This window comes from Sminthopsis crassicaudata, chromosome 5, assembly GCF_048593235.1.
Source record: "Sminthopsis crassicaudata isolate SCR6 chromosome 5, ASM4859323v1, whole genome shotgun sequence".
Classification (NCBI taxonomy): domain Eukaryota; kingdom Metazoa; phylum Chordata; class Mammalia; order Dasyuromorphia; family Dasyuridae; genus Sminthopsis; species Sminthopsis crassicaudata.
In genome coordinates, this window is record NC_133621.1 from 184,880,439 (window position 1) to 184,898,955 (window position 18,517).

General features: G+C 35.3%; 1 protein-coding gene across 1 annotated transcript in view; it reads right to left on the bottom strand.

The window, feature by feature from the left end:
• The window catches only part of RIMKLB (ribosomal modification protein rimK like family member B), a 101,749-nt gene extending 83,545 nt beyond the window's left edge, over positions 1 to 18,204 (bottom strand). The window contains exon 1 of the mRNA XM_074268985.1: positions 17,874 to 18,204. The gene's annotated coding sequence lies outside the window, so the exon portion shown is untranslated. The remainder of the gene's footprint in view (positions 1 to 17,873) is intronic.
• Positions 18,205 to 18,517: the final 313 nt, after the last annotated feature.

The window sequence follows — 18,517 nt, forward strand, 5'->3', positions numbered from 1 at the left end:
CACATATTCACAATTGTGTTGCCCAAAGCACTGGCTTCTTCCCATGCATATTTGATCTTCTCCCAATTGTTTTTCCTGTATTTGTCCTCTTTGATGCCATTTCTCTTTCATTATTTGAGCATATATGAGTCTGTGATGTTGAGTTCAAATGTGAAGGCTTCAATATCCTTGATGGTGAAAAAAGTTTGTAATAAAAATCCTTGTAGATCTCTTCCATTTTTATTCTATTTGTTGTTCTTCCATTTTCATATTTAAGTGGCCTGGATGTTACTCTGTTTAATTGGATACCTGACCAAACTTTTTTTAAACTGATTTTATTCTACACCACTTCTTTCTTTTAAGAAATGATCATCCCTTATGAACAATTTTCAGATGAAGAAATTAAAATCATTTCTAATCATATGAAAAGGTGCTCCAAATCACTATTGATCAGAGAATTGCAAATTGACATATCTCTCCGATTGGCTAAAATGACAGGAAAAGATAATGATGAATGTGGAGGGGATATGGGAAAACTAGGACACTAATGCATTGTTGGTGGAATTGTGAACGGATCCAACCATTCTGGAGAACAATTTGGAATTATGCTCAAAATGTTATCAAACTGTCTATACCCTTTGATCCAGCAGTGTTCCTACTAGGCTTATATCCCAAAGAGATATTAAAGGAGGGAGAGGGATTTGTATGTGCAAGAATGTTTGTAGCAGCCCTCTTTGTATTGGCAAGAAACTAGAAACTGAGTGGATGCCCATTATTTGAAGAATGCCTGAATAAGTTATGGCATATAAATGTTATAGAATATTAGTGTTCTGTAAGAAACAATCAGCAGGATGATTTTAAAGAGGCCTGAAGAGACTTACATGAACTGATGCTAAGTGAAATAAGCAGAACCAGGAGATCAATATACACGGTAACAAGATTATACAATGATCATTTCTGATAGATATGACTCTTTCCAACAATGAGATGATTGAGGCCAGTTCCAAGGATCTTGTGATGAAGAGAGCCAACTGCACCCAGAGAGAGGACTGTGGGAACTAAGTGTGGCTCGAAACATAGCATTTTCACTTTTTTTGTTGTTGTTTGCTTGCATGTTTTCTTTCTCATTTTTTTTCTTTTTTGATCTTATCTCTCTTGTGCAGCAAGATTATTGTATAAATATGTACGCATATATTGGACTTAATATATATGTTAATATGTTTAACATATATTGAATTACTTGCCATCTAGGAAAGAGGGTGGAGGAAAGAGGGGAAAATTTGGAACACATGATTTTTTGTAAGGATCAATGTGAAAAAATTATCCCTAGACAAGGATAAGCCTCAGCCAGCAGGGGCTGGGAATCTGAAAGGAATCACAGATCAATAGGAAATACAATTTCTTAAAGGGACCACAACCCACTTCAAAAGCACCAAGTGAAGAAAAAGTCTTTATATTGAGTATCTTGACCAAGAATTTGATATTCAACATGTATAAAGAATTGACCCCAGCATATTAGAACAAAAGCCATTCCCAATAGGTTAAAGTATGTGAATTTTTTCAAAGAAATGCAAATAATCATATCTACATGAATAATTGCATGGTCCTAGACCAATGGGCAGTACCCCTATCAACTAGAAGACCTTACTTCTGTTTAAAATGTGAACAGCATCCATTCTTGGTAAAATTTTGTCTCAATGAAATGAGTCCCTGTCTTTAGAACTCTCCATTAGATTTAGGGTGACCCAACTTCTGAAGAAGAAAACCAACTTGAATGTCTGGGTAGAGATGGATTCCTTTGTCTAGATTACTGCAAGCAGCTGGATCAAGTCACATTCTTAGCAGGAAGACCTGAAGACTTTTAAACGACCTCATTAATGTGTCCACTACCAATCAGGGCTGATTTTCATCTATGGTGACATTTCCTTATCTAAAATTTTTAAGCATTCAGGGATCGCCATGGTTTCTCTTTGTTACTGAAAGAGACCAGTGACCACCACATTATTGATTATTTGCTTGCCTAATAAATTGATAGTTAATTACCTAGAAACTTTGTTTTGGGGACTTTTCATTTGTCTCACATCCCTCTACTGGGCATATACTAAAGGAGATCAATGATAGAAAAAAAAAAAGTCCTATATGTAACAAAATGCACTATCCCTTGTGGTAAGAAAAAAAATTGGAAACAAAAAGGATACTCATTTCTTGGGAGCATAACATTAAGATAAGGAATGACAAATAAGAGGATTTGCATGAAGTATAACAGAATGAAGACTACAGAACCGGGAGGAAAACAGACATAATTGATGTAAACTGTGACCTTTTTGGGAAAAAATGATGTAACCTTTGGGGGGGTGGCAGATATAAACTGTATTCCCTTTGGGGAGATTCTCAAACCCTAGGAAAAGCATGCCTTTTCCAGATAATGCCCTCCCCAAGTTAAGTGGTCTCATCTAGTTGGAGTCCTATTGAGTGGCTGGAAACTCCAAGATAAGTAATCTCTTTTCTTCCGGATGAATTTTGTTGTTATTTTTTCTAGGTCATTAAAATAGTTTATTGGGAGTCTGATTGGTATAGCACTAAATAAATAGAATTAGTTTAGAATTGTCATCTAGTATTGTCTCTTTTCAACTGGAAATCTAGGCCTTGGTCACTGACAACATTGAGTGAAATCTCATTCAATTTTGAATGGAAGCCCAAGCCTCAGACAACTAATAAAAGACAACTCTGAACCCCAAATCTCTGCAGAAGTCCAAACAGGATTATGCTTGCCAAGGAAGCTGTCATGGCAAAGCTGCCTGCCAAGACTTTTGCCCACTCAGGGTGATGAGATAAATACCTAATGATGAAATCTATACCTCAATAAAATTAGTATTAATTGAGGTCTAGTGGCAGGTTTGGGGTACAGGGAGTCAAATGGAGCTCCCCTGCAAGCCCTTAGGATTTGGTGCAAGGATACAAAGTTAAATGAGTTCTAGTGGCGGCAAGAGTCCCGTGTAAATGAATTTACAGGCTCGAAAACCTAGATTGATAAAAAGAGGTTTATTGCAGGGTTTGGAAGCAAGGTTAAAATCTGGTTAGTAAAAGGCATTAGATAGAAGAAGAAATACACCATAAGTGGCGGAACAGAGAGTCTGTGATGCAAAGCATAGTTGTTGGCATCTTTCAACTCTCCACCAAGGGATGATTCCTGCTTAGCTCTTTTATCTGTTTGAAGGGGCATATGGGTGGAGCCCAGGTCGATTCCAGGATAGCCAGAACCCACCAGGTGGGGATTGGGCTACCTGAGCAGATCATTAGAATGGAGGCTGGGTACAGCCCAAACTGGCTCAGATCCGGATCTTTCCCCATGGCACACAAAAGGGTGATTTTGACCAAATCTTGTAAATCAAAGGTCAGTCCCAAAGGAAGTTGTAGATCAGACAAAGAATCTTTAAGGGACTATCACCCCCATCTTAGGGATATTCTCTTCTCAGTGTTAACCTCTGTTGCCTTCCTGATAGGACCTTGCCACTAAATCTATCTTCCTAGCAAAGCTGACTTCTCATTGCCAAACTCCTAATGAGTTTTGCCTGCTAAGAAAGCTTCCTTCTTAGTGAACAATAAAATTCCTCTTTTGCCATGCAGATTTCGGGTTTGTGAATTCTTTAGCATTGGACCTGGTCTCTGAGTAGAGGGGGTCTCTCCCCCTATCCCCACACCTCATCATAATGACACAATAATATTTTTAAAAATTAAAAAGAAGTAGAATATGATGACATCTAATGAACAGTCTTAGTCCTATAGAAATTATAAGGAAAGGTTTTTTTCTCTCTTAGTAGAGAGATGGGAATTATGAATGGAATGGAAAATGCCTTGCTTGTCTATGTTAGTATATTTAGTATATTTGGTTGGTTTTGCTTGAAAGTTTTCCTTTGTTATAAGGAAGGGTTCTATGGTAGCCCGGCTTTCAGATTGAGTGGAGTGGCTAAATGGAAGTAAAAACAAAAGGAAACAATAACAAATTTAAACAACTAGTAAAGTATTCTCTCCATTCTGTTGAGAGCATTTAAATGATTTCTCCAGACTTGAAAAAGTGTAACATTTACCAAAGTTGATTTTCCTTCAAATAATTAAATTTTCCATAAAAGATTAGAAAAATAATTGTTAAATAAACAGGAATGGTGATGGGTAGAGGAAGGTAATAGAAAGGGATAAGGAAGAGAGATGAAGAGAATAAGAAACAGTGTTCTTATCCTTTGAATGACAGAGATGAAGGGATGTCACACCCTTGGAAGTAGGAAAAAATGGGATTATAAATGATTATGCATTTATACATAAATAAACACATGTATATGTAAATGTGAATTTGACAAATGGTTGCTCATTTAAGGGTTTGTTTTGTTTACTTTTTTTGAAAAAGCAAATATATTCAGCAATATAAAAACCTGGATTATTCTGTAGAAGAAATACTATGATTAAGTGGAAACATTTTCTACCCAGAAAAAAAAAAAAAAAAACCTTAGAAGAAGAAACTGCTACAGGGTTGTTTAAATAGAGAAGTCTCAGTCTATATTTATTCAATAACAGGATAAGATTACTGATTCTATCTTGAAGGAAATATCTTAAGAGAAGTTCTACCAGAGGCCTACCAGGATATTCTGATGGAATTAAATGGAAACTACAGGCTCCACTTGGAGATGCTGATAGGATTAACTATAGCGAAAACACCCACAATAGAACAAACCTGATCTTTAGCAACTCTAGAGACCCAAAGGTTAACACATTCTCTTCCAAATCTCTTTATATCCTATAGCTATTACTCAACCTCCAAAACAAGGCAAGTGGCTGAGCAGCCTCATCTGATTTCTGGTTTCTTTTGCCACTGGTAATCCTAAATCTGTGTAAAATCCTGTATGTATATTTAGGATAAATATCCTATATGTATGTGTGTATATCTCCCTTTGTTCCTTGGAATTGTTATCTACTTGGCAACTGCCCTTAAGCTGATGATACTAATTAAACTTTTCATCTTCTAATTTTGCCTCTTGATTTATTGATCTCCAGTTAAATGGATTAAGGGAGGAGGAATTTTTCCAGGAGATTGTTAGGACCTCTGAGTTGAGGAATTCTCCCATATTTCCCAGAGTCATTAGTTTCATTGCACTGGAAAAAATCACACATGTATTTTGACCCACATTCCCTGGGTGGGGACTGTGGTATGAGAATGAGAGAATCCTCTGAATGTACCCAGATGCTTCAGGTCATTAGAGAATAATGGGGCTTGCCTTTTGGGGATTCAATCAGGATTATCCAGTGAGTCGTATATGTGTTCTACACTGACAGTAACTGAACCTCTATAATACCTGTTCAAATGCTGAAATCCAGTGGGCATTGTTCTCTCGTGTATTGTGGTATAAGGCTGAGTGGCATAAATAACTTCTCAGTTAGAAAATTGTTCCACTGCAGTGAATGCACAAATCAAGAGAAAGCACTGTTTGGGGAACTGCATTGGGAACTACATTAAATTGTTGTCTGGACAGACCTAGTAGGAAGTTGCTAATTGTCTCAGGAAATATTATTGTCCTGTAAAGAGAGGAAGTATTTGATATTTGTTTGGCTATTCTACCAAGAGATGCATAGAAAAGTAAATACAGCTAACGCTACAGAAACCATACAGAACAACAGAAAGTTTACATTTGATATGTTGTGTGTATTTTTATAGCCAGCAGATGTTGCTGTAGAGGCAAAGTTTTGGACTGGTATTTGGTCATTTTACTACTTTCTCCCTCAGAAAAATGGAGGAACTCAACACTTCCTAAACTACTTTTTTTCCCCCCTTCTATTGAAGTGAACCTTCCTTCAAACTCTTCTAACTGACAATTGTGACCAACAATTCTAACTTTTCCCTCCTCTATGGTTCTGAGGCTGGCTCATTGCCTGAGATTTTAGCAATCTGGCTTCTGCTACTACAAATTATTCCAGAAGCTTTTGCTCAGGAACAAACTGGCCCACATCCACTTGAACCTCTGTTCTTTCAGGGAATATATAGATACAAATTGTTTTAAAAAAAAATCACCATAAAATCTCACATTCATAGCTGAGCCTAATCAGAATACTTTCCAGCTCACAAGAAAGTTTAGTTCCCTGGCCTAATTTTAGTTTTGAGTATTCCCAAGTAACTACTTTCATCTTCCACTGGTTCCTCTTCTGTGCTGCCTATAGAAAAACAGAATATAGTGATCAGCATGCAAGCATTTATTAAACATTACTCTTTGTTAAGTAATGTGAACACAATGGGGATATAAGTAAGGTCAAAAAATGGTCCCAATCCTCGAGGAGTTAATAATTGTACTAAATATGTACAATATGTAATCCTAGGAGTCATTGTTAATTTTTTGATGTGATGGGGGCAGATTTAAAAGCCCAAATTATTAGTAATTCTGCCTTTAGCAATTTGGTTACAAAGTATATGAATAGCTTGTGGTTAAATCCCCAGTTAGAAAAAAGTCTCTAAAAAATTGAGCTGAGGAATTGTGATCATAGCCCTGGATCAGGAAAAGTTATGCTTCCTTGTGTAATCCCCAGAATTACAAAAACTGTAAAGAACAGAGTTAGTCATAGGTGTTTATGAGAAACCAGATTAGAACATTTGGGTAGACTAACAGAATAAAAGAACGTGCTTTAAAACCAGTTCCAGGTATATCCATCTAAAAAGCAGGGAAATAGGATTTTTGTTCTTCTCCCTTTCTTCCTCCCAGTGCTCTAAACATTTGAGCAAGTGGTCTTGTGGCTCTTTCGTGTGGCTCATCTTGGTGTTTCCCTTTCTGCATTTAGATCCAGCCAGATTTCAAATCATATATTTCCTTGTCTCAAAAGTTGAACAAACCCCTCAAGATCCCAGAAGTATGTGCAGATCCAATATATTTTTACTGTCATTCTGGAAAAGAAAAATAGATACAAATGGAAAATAATTTCAGGAGAAGGGAGCATGAACAGGAAAAACCTGTCTGCAGAAAGAGGAAATTGAGCTAAGTCTTCAACAGAAACCAGGGAAGCCAGGAGGTAAACTGGATGAACAAAGAGCATTCCAGGAATAGGGGAATTGGAAAGTAGTATGCCTTGTTAAAGGAACAGAGAAGTTTAGTATTATTGGCTTATAGAGTAGGTCAAGGGGATTTAAAGGGTCAGAAGACTGTAAAGTTAGGAAGGGGTCAGGTTGTGAAGGTTTTAAGTGCCAAACAAAGGATTTTTTAATTTGATCTTGGAGTTAATAGGATGCCACTGTGATCCACTCAGGGAGTGACCTGCATTTAAAGAAAATAACTTTGGCAGTTGAATAGAGGATGGGTTGGAGGGATGAGATACTTAAAGCTGAAGATTATAGCAATAGTCCAAGTATGAGGTTATAGCAGTGTGGTGATTACATGAGTGAAGAGAAAGGAACATGGATAAAAAAATCTTATAAAGTCAAAATGGTAAGATTTGACAATCAAGATGTGAAGTGACAGGGTAGGTAGGTGGCACTGCACAGTGGATAGATATCTGCCAGATTTATCTTCTTGAATTCCAATCTGACTTTAGATACTGGGCAAAGTCACTTAACTGCCTCAGTTTCCTCATCTGTAAAATGAACTCAGAAAAAAAATGTACTGCCTCAGTTTCCCTGAATTGTTCTGCCTCAGTTTCCCTAGTGGTAACCCCCTTTCTGGCCATTAGGATGAGATAATTAGGGCTGGGAACCCTGGATACTCTGGCATTCCAGAGTCAAAAAGCTCCAGATGGTTTCTCTCAAATACTTAGATGGGATCCATTATCTTCTGGTTCAGACTTAGTGTCTCCTAGCCACTTCTTTCCCAACTTCTCAGAATTTATGATACTTCCTTCTTTACCTCCAATCTGTCAGAACTGAATTTATGGTCCTTTCCTGGAGTTCCCGCTTACCAGTGCTCTACTCCCCACTTTGCCTTTGTTTCCCTAATTGCTGGAGCTCTATAAGAATCTCTGGCATCCCTTGCTTGTTGTTGGATGTTTTGAGACAAGAGTACCATCCAGCCAACTGGCTGATGTGCATCACCAGTCCAGACTCTCCACTAATAAAATATTAAAAACCTCTAATCTCTATCTTTCCTCAGTTTCTCCTGCACTACAAGAAGGAAGTGGCAAACCATGTCAGTATCTTTGCCAAGAAAACCTCAAATGAGGTCATGGAAGAGTTGGACAATAACTCAACAACAACAAAATCTGAAGTGAGTAGAAAATGAAACTAGGGTTGTTAGTCTGGAATCTTGAAGTATTGGAGTTTTCCTTGACAAGAAAAAGGAAATTTGGAAGAGAGGAGAGCTTCAGGGGAAAAATGAGTTCTGTTTGGGAGTGGAAGAAATAAATGGTGGGAGTATTCCAAAACTGGGATTTGGCAAGATGTGATTAACAAAAGATCAAGAGGACAAATGAATCAAGTTACAGTTGAACTGATTCACTAGGGTTTGATGTAGTAAAGGGAAGAAAATGTATCCGATGCAGGGATAATAGTCTAGGAAAGAATAAAGGATGGAAGGGTTGGGGATCATGGTGAAAATGAAGAACAGGGTCAGAAGTCATAAGACAAAGGCAAAAATAGAATAATAAAAGATTATGATTAAATGAAGCAATTTCAGAGTTTATGAACAAGTGAGTGTGAATCATGGTAAGATCAAATATGTGTAACTGATGAGGAATAGAAGAGTTAATTGTAAGAGCTGAATAGGTTGAAGAACTCTGAAATTAGAATATTTGAAGGCTTATTAATATGTTTTAGAGTCCCCTAATAAAAGGGCAAATGCTGAAATGGAGAGAAAGGCTAAATCATACACTAAACTCATTGAGAAATGATTCTATGGATAATAATCACTATAACTGGATTAAATATTAAATTTGGAATAAAGGTTGTTGAATGATACTGATACAGTGGCAGTGGGGAGCAAGGAGCATTCCAACTTCCCAACCATGACCAGTGAACAGAGACAGATGAGTAAGAGCACACTTGTATTGGGAATAATGGTCAGTGATATGGTGTCATCAGAAAGAAACTAGGTCTCAGTGTGTGCCAGAAGAAGGAAGAAGATAGAAAGAAGGTTTTAAGAAAAAATCACTGATTTTACCTGCAACAAAAGTCAGAGAGGGAAAAGTCACAAAGAAATTGAGTTCTTGCTAGACAGGCCTGGGATAAAGGGAAGTTGAAGAGAGTAAAACTTTGTTTAGTTCTTAAAGCGATGTTAAGAGTACTTTGTTCTATAAAGCAGAGGCTAGCTGCTGAAGTTGGCTTTCTATTCTTAGCTCTTAATCCCAGAGCACATATTTCAAGTTGTCCTCAGAGACTCAAGGGCCATAGTATTGTTGTTGTTTTTCCCTGGCATAACTTAGCCACCAGACCAGTTTTCTCTCTCCATGGTCACAGACCGAGATGCAAAATGAAAGAACAGTTCAAAGCTTTCACTACTGCAGAAGTTTGTCTCCTCCACATCTCCCTCCCCCCTTAATCATTTAGTTTCTTCCAGATTTTAAAAACTTCTAATTCTCAAAACTTAGTCTCTACCCACAGGCAATTCAGTCTTAGAATACTTAACTCTTAATTTAATAACTTAACACTTAGAATACTGGAACAACTAACTGTTAGACTTTACAAATAGAAAACCTATTTGAGGGACTTCTGAGTCATAAGACAAACAAGTATACTTTTTCCAGAACTCACTAACTCTGAAAACTTTTTGAAAAAAAAAAAAATAATAATAATTATGTGCCAGAACAATAATTACAGCTAAATCTGTGGAACAATGAAGAGAGAACCCCAACAAGGTAAAAGCCTTGTGATTTAACAACAGAAAACCCTGATATGTAAAGGACTCACTCAACTGCCTTCTTATGCCTAGGGCCCAACTTAAGTAATGTTGGACATCAGTGCTAGCCAGACACACAGAAATTCTCTATACTGAACATTTTTTTCTTTCTCCTATGGTCAGGTCAGATGTCAACTCCTTTGTTTTTATTTGTCATTCCTTCTCTTTTTTTTCTTTCTGTAATAGTATTTTTTAACCCAATTACATGTCAAGACAATTTTTAGCATTCAATTTTATGAGATTTTGAATTCCAATTTTTTTCCTTCCTTTTCCCCTTTCTAAATGTTGGGCAATTTGATATAGGCTATATATGTAATATCTTGTAACACATATTTCCATAATAATCACTGTTGTGAAAGAAGAAACAGATCAAAAGGGGAAAAAGAAACATGAAAATGAATAAAGTAAATAGAAAAAAAATGTGCTTCAATCTGCATTCAGATTCTATTGGTTCTTTTTTGTTATAATATCTTTCCTAACATTTTATTTCAAATGTTTGTATCAATATTCATTAGGGAGATTGGTCTGTAATTTTTTTTCTCTGTTTTGGCCCTTTCTAGTTTAGGTATCAGTAATATATTTGTATCATAGAAGAAATTTCACGGGTCTTTTTTATCTATTTTTCCAAATAGTTTACATAGTATTGGAATTAATTGTTCTTTAAATGTTTGATAGAATTCACTTATAAATCCATCCAGCTTTGAAGATTTTTTCTTAAGGAATTCATTGATGGCTTGTTTAATTTTTTTTTTTCTAAAATGGGACTATTTAATTTCCTCTCCTGTTAATCTAGGCAAATTATTTTGGAAATATTCATCCATTTCAATTAGATTGTCAGATTTGTTGATATACAATTGGGCAAAATAGCTCCTAATTATTGCTTTAATTTCTTCTTCATTGATGATAAGTTCATACTTATCATTTTTTGATGCTGGTAGTTTAATTTTTTCTTCCCTTCTAACCAAATTAACAAAAAAATTTATGTTGTCAATTTTTTCATAAAACCAACTCTTAGTTTTATTAATTATTTCAAGAGTTTTCTTAGTTTTAATTTTATTAATCTCTCCTTTGAGTTTCAGAATTTCTAATTTGGTATTTAATTGGAGTTTTAATATTTTTTCTTTTTCTAGCTTTTTTTTTAGTTGCATGTCCAATTCAACAATCTCCTCTTTCTCTATTTACTAATGTAATTATTTAGAGATATAAAATTTCCCCTAAAAAACTGTTTTGGCTACATCCCATAAGATATGTTGTCTCATTATTGTCATTTACTTGGATGAAATTATCAATTGTTTCTATAATTTGTTGTTTGACATAATCATTCTTTAGAATTAGAATATTTAATTTCCAATAGGTCCATTTTCCCCTGGCTCTTTATTGAATGTATTTTTATTGATCATGGTCTGAAAAGTGTATAGGTGCCATGTATTGCTGAGAAAAAGTCCTTTGCTTTCCTAGATATAGTATTCCAGGATCTTTGATCTTTTATTGTATTGAAGTTGCCAGATTCTGGATATTACTGATTATTACTCCTTGATACTTGAATTGTTTTTATCTGGAAGCTTGCAATATTTTTGAGATTATACTTCTGGAGTTTTGCAGCAATGTTCTTTAGGGTTTTCCCGGTGGGATCTCTTTCTGGAGGTGATTGATAGATTCTTTCAATGACTATTTCATTCTCTGGTTCTAGTATATCAGGATTATCCAGCTCTTTTTTTGAGCATGGCCTTAAATTGTCTGTCTTGGATTTAATTTCTAGAATAGCTATTTTCCCAATGAGATATTTTACATTTTCTTTGATTTTTTTTCATTCTTTTTTGTTTGATTGATTCTTGATGTCTCATAGAGTCATTAGCTTCCATTTGCCTAGTTCTGATTTTTACTGTATGATTTCTACAGTTAGCTTTTGCATCTTTTTTTCCCCATTTTTATTAATTCCACTTTTTAAGGTAGATTTTTTTTTTTTTTTTTTTTTTTTTTGCATTTGGTCATTTGTGTTTTTTTTTTTTTTTTAAAGGAATTGATTTCCATTTTTTCAATTTTTTTTTTTCCATTTTAAAGACTGAATTTTTTAAGAAATTGTTTTCTTCGGTCACTTTTTGTCCTTTCTTTTCTAAGCTGTTGACACTCTTTTCGATACCTCTCTTGCATATCTTGTTTCTTTTCCCAATTTTTCTTCTACTTCTCTTATTTGCCTTTTAAAATCTTTCATAAGTGCTTCCAAGAAGCCTCTTTGGGCTTGAGACCAATTCATATCACTCTTTGAGATTTCTCTTGTGAGCATTTTGTCCTTATGAGTTGGTATTTTGATTTTCCTTGTCATAATAGTAGCTTCTTATTGTTAAGATTTTTTTTGTTTCTTGCTCATTTTCTTTCTTTCTTTCTTTCTTTTCTTTTTAATTTCCTATTTTGTAACTTTTATGGTTGAGCTCTGCTCCTGGGGTACAGAGAGGCTTGTCCCAGTAGTTTGTTATGCAGCTCTGAGCTTTGGCTTTGAGCACAAGGGCCCCTTGAATTTGGTGTGTTGTTCACAAGAGAGGGTAATCCTACCTGTTTTCTCCAGGCAATAACCTGGTTTCCCAGGCTGAAAATTTGCCTTCTGTGTTAGAACTAGAAGCTGTCCCACTGGTCTGCTCTGATACTGAGATAGGACTGAGGGTCTCAGTTGTTGATCTGCTGTGATTAAGACCCCTCTCACTGGCTTTTCCAGACATTGTCTGAGCTGGGCTGAGCACCCCTCTCATCCCAATAAGACTGGTTCTTTATCTGGATATGGAAAGCATTTTCTTTTATTAGTCCTTTGAATTTGTCTTGGATCATTGTGTTGCTGAGAAGAGCTGAATCATTCAGAGCTGATCATCTCATAGTGTTGCTGTTGCTTCATAACTCATTCAATTATCACCATGTGAAGAGGAGGAGTTTCTTTGATAGGCTACTGAAGGTACAGAAGATGAGTCAAAGATAAGAAGGTTGAAGTTGATGGACCTTTTTCTGAAAAGAAACCTTGATGAGCATGAGTCAATGATAGCATGCATTATAAAATGATTGGAATAAGACTCAGTGCTCATATATTACTACTAGTGTAGTCAACTAGGAAGCCAGTGTTCAGTCAATCAACAAACCTTTATTATGTGCCTATGCTGTGCTAAGAGCCAAGTGTACTAAAAGGGGGGAAACATGTTTCCTGCTTTCACAGAACTCATATTCTAATGGAGGAAACATAATGAAAACTCCAGCTTAGTGGGATAGTGGCCCACAAGGCTGTTGATGAACTACTTTACATTTCATCTCTGCACTGTTAGTTGGTCACAAAGTATTTATTAATCAACCAATGTGTGCTAAACCCAGGTGACACAAAGAAAGGGAAAAGACAGCAATTTTTATTCTCAATGACCTTGAAGTCTAAGGAAGAAACAACATGAAGATAATCATATACAAGCAATATGTAGGATATATTGCAGATAATCAATAGAGGCAGGTTATTAAGAGTGAATGGGGAAGCTTTTTGTAGAAATTGGAATTTTTCTTGAGATTTGAAGAAAGTCAGAGAAAAAGAACAATTGTTAAGAAAAGATAGAGCAGCTAGATGGCACAGTGGATAGAGTACCAGCCAGGAATTCAGGAGGACCTGAGTTCAAATCTGGTCTCAGACACTTAACACTTCCTAGCTGTATGACCCTGGGCAAGTCACTTAACCCCAGCCTCAGAAAAAGAAAAAAAAAAAAAAGAAAAGCTGATGAAAATACACATTTATTAAGTGCTTACTACATGCCAAGTACTATGTTAAACATTTCACAGACATTTCTCCACAATAATCCTGGGAGGTAGATGCTATTATGATCCTCATTTTACAATTGAGAAAACAAGTAGATATAGATTAAATGACTCATCCAGGTTCATGTGATTAGGAAGTCAAATTTGAACTATCCTATACAGTGGATATCTGCTAATGCTTTAACTTTGTTTTTGTTTTTGTTTTTTGCTGAGGCAATTGGGGTTAAATGACTTGCCCAGGGTCACACAGCCAGAAAGTATTAAGTGTCTGAGGCCAGATTTGAGCTCGGGTCCTCTTGATTTCGGGACTGGTGTTCTATCTCACCTAGCTGCCTCACCTTAGGTTTTTTTTAATTTTTAAAGTAGAAAATAGTGACAGAAGACAATCAATTGTGAGATGAGGAAAAAGGGAAATGTGACTGGTCTTAAATATCTACAAATTTTAGTGAAAATGAGGCAAAATTCTTAGCTGAGTGAATGAGCAAAGAGGGAGATATGAAAGGTCTGAAGAAAGCTGAAAATATTTGGGAAAGTTGCACTGATGTAGGAAAATGAGTCAATTAGAGAAATAAAAAAAGTTTGCCTTCCCACAATGAGATTCTATATTGTGTAACTGTTAGATAAGAACAAAACCCTAAAATGAAATAATTTAAGAAGTTTATCAAGTCATCCAACAGAGGAGAGCACTAAAAAAAGGTAGCTCACTCCCTCCTCTATTATATAGTTTTCAAAAAGAACAAGGAAACAGTAAATGATTGATCATCCCAGGGGCAGTTTTTAGGGACAATTGAGATTTGCTTGAGTTGTATAATGGAGGAAAAACTCCTCACATAAATCTTTGGATCTGATTGAGTTTCTACTCAGTATAATGTAAGTCCTGAGTTAAGCATTAAACAATCTGGTTTCTAAGCAACAGGTCTGGTTTCTTAGCCATGTAGGGCTGGGTTCAAACAATGCCATAAAGTTTTCCCAGTTTCTCCCTTTTTTGGGCTTAAGCTCAACAATCCTGTATTAATAGAAACACAATTATAGAAGCAGATAGATGAAGGCTTAAAGTAACTTGGAAAAATGAAGACTTCTCCTTTATTGCTCATCTTATTAAGAGTTTATAGAATCCCTAAGAGTATGCAATATCCAGAATGATAGGAGCCAGATTGGTGGTAAACTTTTAGTCAGGGAGATCATATTGGGTAAGTAAGTAACAAGGGGTATAAGTTAGGGGACTTAGGCTGGTATCAAGAAACAAGTACATTGCACAATATAGGGAGATTTCCCAGTCATTGAAAGAACACATATTGCCATAAATATCACAAGAAGTTAAAAAAAATTACAGCCCAATGCTTCCTTCAGTGTCAAAAGTTGAGCAAACTTAGTTAAGTATTATCATAATTTCATATATCCGTTAAGGAAACCAAACAGTTAAATAGATTCTGTAGGTAAACAAAATCAGGTTACAGATTAAACTACATCTAATCAGTTTATTTAATCTTGTATTTTATTTTTCTTTTGAAGCCATTTGATACTTGGGAAATCTAGAAAAGGCGTCATTTCCAAGGCAATTGTGAAATTTGTTTTTCTAATAATTAGTCCATGGAGTGAAAACTAGTTCAAACCTTGTGAGGCTAATCTTATTCTAGAAAGATTTGAAAGCATATATATACATGTATGTATGTATGTATATCTTAGTTCTATTCCATTAAGTTTAAAACTTTAATGTTTTTGTCCCATCACATTTTTGTTCTAATTGTCCTGTCCCCCTTTGAAAATACATTATCTTCAAATTACCCAGAAAAAGAGATACTTTAAAAGCCTAATCTTATCCATGATTACGTAACTATTAGTGACTACAAATTCAGAATAATAAAGTTAAAAATGGTAAGTAAAAATAAAAATTGCATTCTATTATAGTAACTCAGAAATGTTGACTTGCAAAATGAGGATTCATACAGATATATACATATTCATATAGATGTATACATATTCATATCGATATATACATATGTATTTATATCTTTACAATTCACTTGCTCTTGTTTTAGAAATTTGCTATGAAATGGAAAAGGAAGGACTAAATTATAACAAAGTAAAGGCTATCCCTTCAAGGACCCAGACTGACCTGAAAGCAAACATTTATTTGATTATAGGTAAGAGTCATAGCCTTTATTTTGGAACAATTAATCAAATAGCAAAATTCCATATTATTCACAGGATACCACAGTCAGGGTTATAATTAATCAGGTGAGAAAATTTCCTGTTCAGAAAGAAATAGTACCATAGGGAAACTAAGTCAAGAGGAATCTACCATCACATTTGCAAGGTCATCTCTCACCTTTTTCAGACACAAATATCCACTTGTATCAGTTCTTAGACTGTATGCCCTTTGAACAGTATTTGGCATTTTCTTTACATGGCAGATTTGGTTTAATGACAATTTCAAGAATCTTACATGAAATAAAAATTCAGAACAAGATCAAATTAGACCCAAGAGATTTTTCCAAAATCACTAACCACAGCATATAGTTATTATCATTTTTCTCATGTTGTTGTAATAACCATTAATACAAAACACACACATGTCTTATCTAATCCTTTATTGTTCAAATGAGGCTGTCATTAAAAATTAAAAATACTAATATAATTCTATGATTATACACACAATTATATGCATAATAGTTCATGTAAAACGCAGAAAGATACTGACCATCGTAAACCTTCAGGTTGACAGATAGCCATATCTGAAAGTATTATATACTAATTCCAAAAGCAAGATAAAAATCTTTAAATCTGGAATTTGTTAATAATAAATTGGGTAACTTCAATCCATGTTATTCCATGTATATTTTTATAATTTTCATAAACAATGGCTAAAGACTCTATTGGTAAAAACAATTTTTTTTATAAAATAAATTTCTAAGCCCCTTTACTTCAGCTGTAAGAGATCCTAGTCTCTCATTAAACAACTTCATTATTTTGGAACTTCAGAACCTCCTTTCAGCAACTTTTCTTACAGAGTTTAATAGGATTTATGACCGCAATAAGGCTGAAGATGCAGGGGGCTGAAAATCTGGCAAATTCTTAAAGAACTTTTTAGATATTCAAAAAGTCTGAGGTACTTTCCCAAATTCTAAGTAATTATTATTACTTACTTTGGAGCATGATATAGCCAATTAAATTTTGACAGCTTTTTAAAAAAAATTATAAGGACAACAATCTCTATCCAAAGAAGAATTAATTTTCCAAGTACAATCATATTACTCTCTGGATTTCATTTTTCAAATTAATAGCAATTCACTGGATTCTCTTATTTACAACCAATATTTTTCTGAATCCATTAATTTTTTTCAGATCCCACTACTATTGAAGGTCAGGCAGTTTTGGAGGGGCATAAAAAACAAACAAAAAACAAAAAACATAAAACAAACACCAGCTTGAATCAAAGCCTCCACAGTGAGAGAATTCTTGTGTCTTTGCCTTTCCTAATCAAACTTCAGGGTGATGTGATCTTAAAAAAAGGTAACTAAGCCAGTAAAAATCTGATTGAGATGGCTTATGTTTTTTTCTAGCTAAGGTTACTGAAAGCAGCTGTTTCACATGGAACAACTGGCATTCCTTGAATGTCAGAGAATGGCATAATTAGCCATACCTGAAGGCAAACTCATCCACCAATCAGTGTTGCCTTTCATTTGTCAGGGGAGATCCCAGTGAGGTAATGTCAGGTCAATGAGAAGGAAGAGATACTTGGATTTAAAGGGCCCTGTGACCCTCAATTGGGGTCTTTGGTAATCAAAAAACCAATGACCTCAATTTATTGGTTATTACTAGCCTAACTAATAAATTTGTTAATCAAGCTCAGAACTCCATCTCTTGAAATTTCATTTGGCATGATGATTTTCTCAAAAATCACAATACACTAAAAATTAAAAGCCTAATAATAACATAAACAATATTATGGATTTTAAAAACATGCTGCCTTAGAAGATTTCTAAGGGAAAAATACAACAACTCAAAGACTGCTATGCAAAAAACTACAACCAGAAATTTTAGAGTGCTAGAGAAGATTAATGCAGCTTCATGCTTAAAACAGTTCTCTCAGCTTTCTGTAATCTGATGGCTGGTTGCAAGACACTCATAATAGTCTCATCTCATTCCTCCCTTCCCCTCAGTCTTCCTCTAGATGGGGTTCCTGGCTATCAACCTGTATATTAACTCCACTTTTAATTATTTATTTTTGCTCATATTTATTTGGCCCCTGCATTTTTAACTTACTTGTGAGGTTTGTTTCCTCCAGGTTCCAAGCTATGAACTTGTTCAATCTGAATATCATGGGCTGACTCACTCGGGGACTCAACATCCCCTAGATGTTGCTGCTGCCATCTTCAAATCATGTATTTTCCTTCCTGGTCTGAATCCCCATTGAGTAGGAACAGCTCTATGCCCCTTATCAGCATGAAGCAATTCCAGAAGATGAGATTTCCATATCTTTGTCCCAAATTAATTTGGGGATGACTGCTTGGAGGGGGAAAAATGATGTAATATGATGTTTTGGTCCCCTGATTTTAGGGGGGCTTCTGTTCTGGTAATTCTGGTAAGTCAGTGATTCTAGATTTTCTGCCTCAGGAAACTCCCATACCCAATTTGATTCTGAATAGACTCTCAATTTATTGATGACTGATAATAATGGGAACAAAATTCCAGAGACTACTCCCTAGCCCTACCCTTGGGCCAAAGAATTACCATGCCAATTGTAGAATCAAATTCCAGAGACTACTCCCTAGCCCTACCCTTGGACCATAGAATTAACATGCCAATGGTAGAAGGCTAGAAAAGCTGTCCTCTGCTCCTTAGTACTCTGCTATTTCCCTTCCGAAATCTAGCCTGCTGTTCTCAGAGTCAATAAATCCGTTGCCACT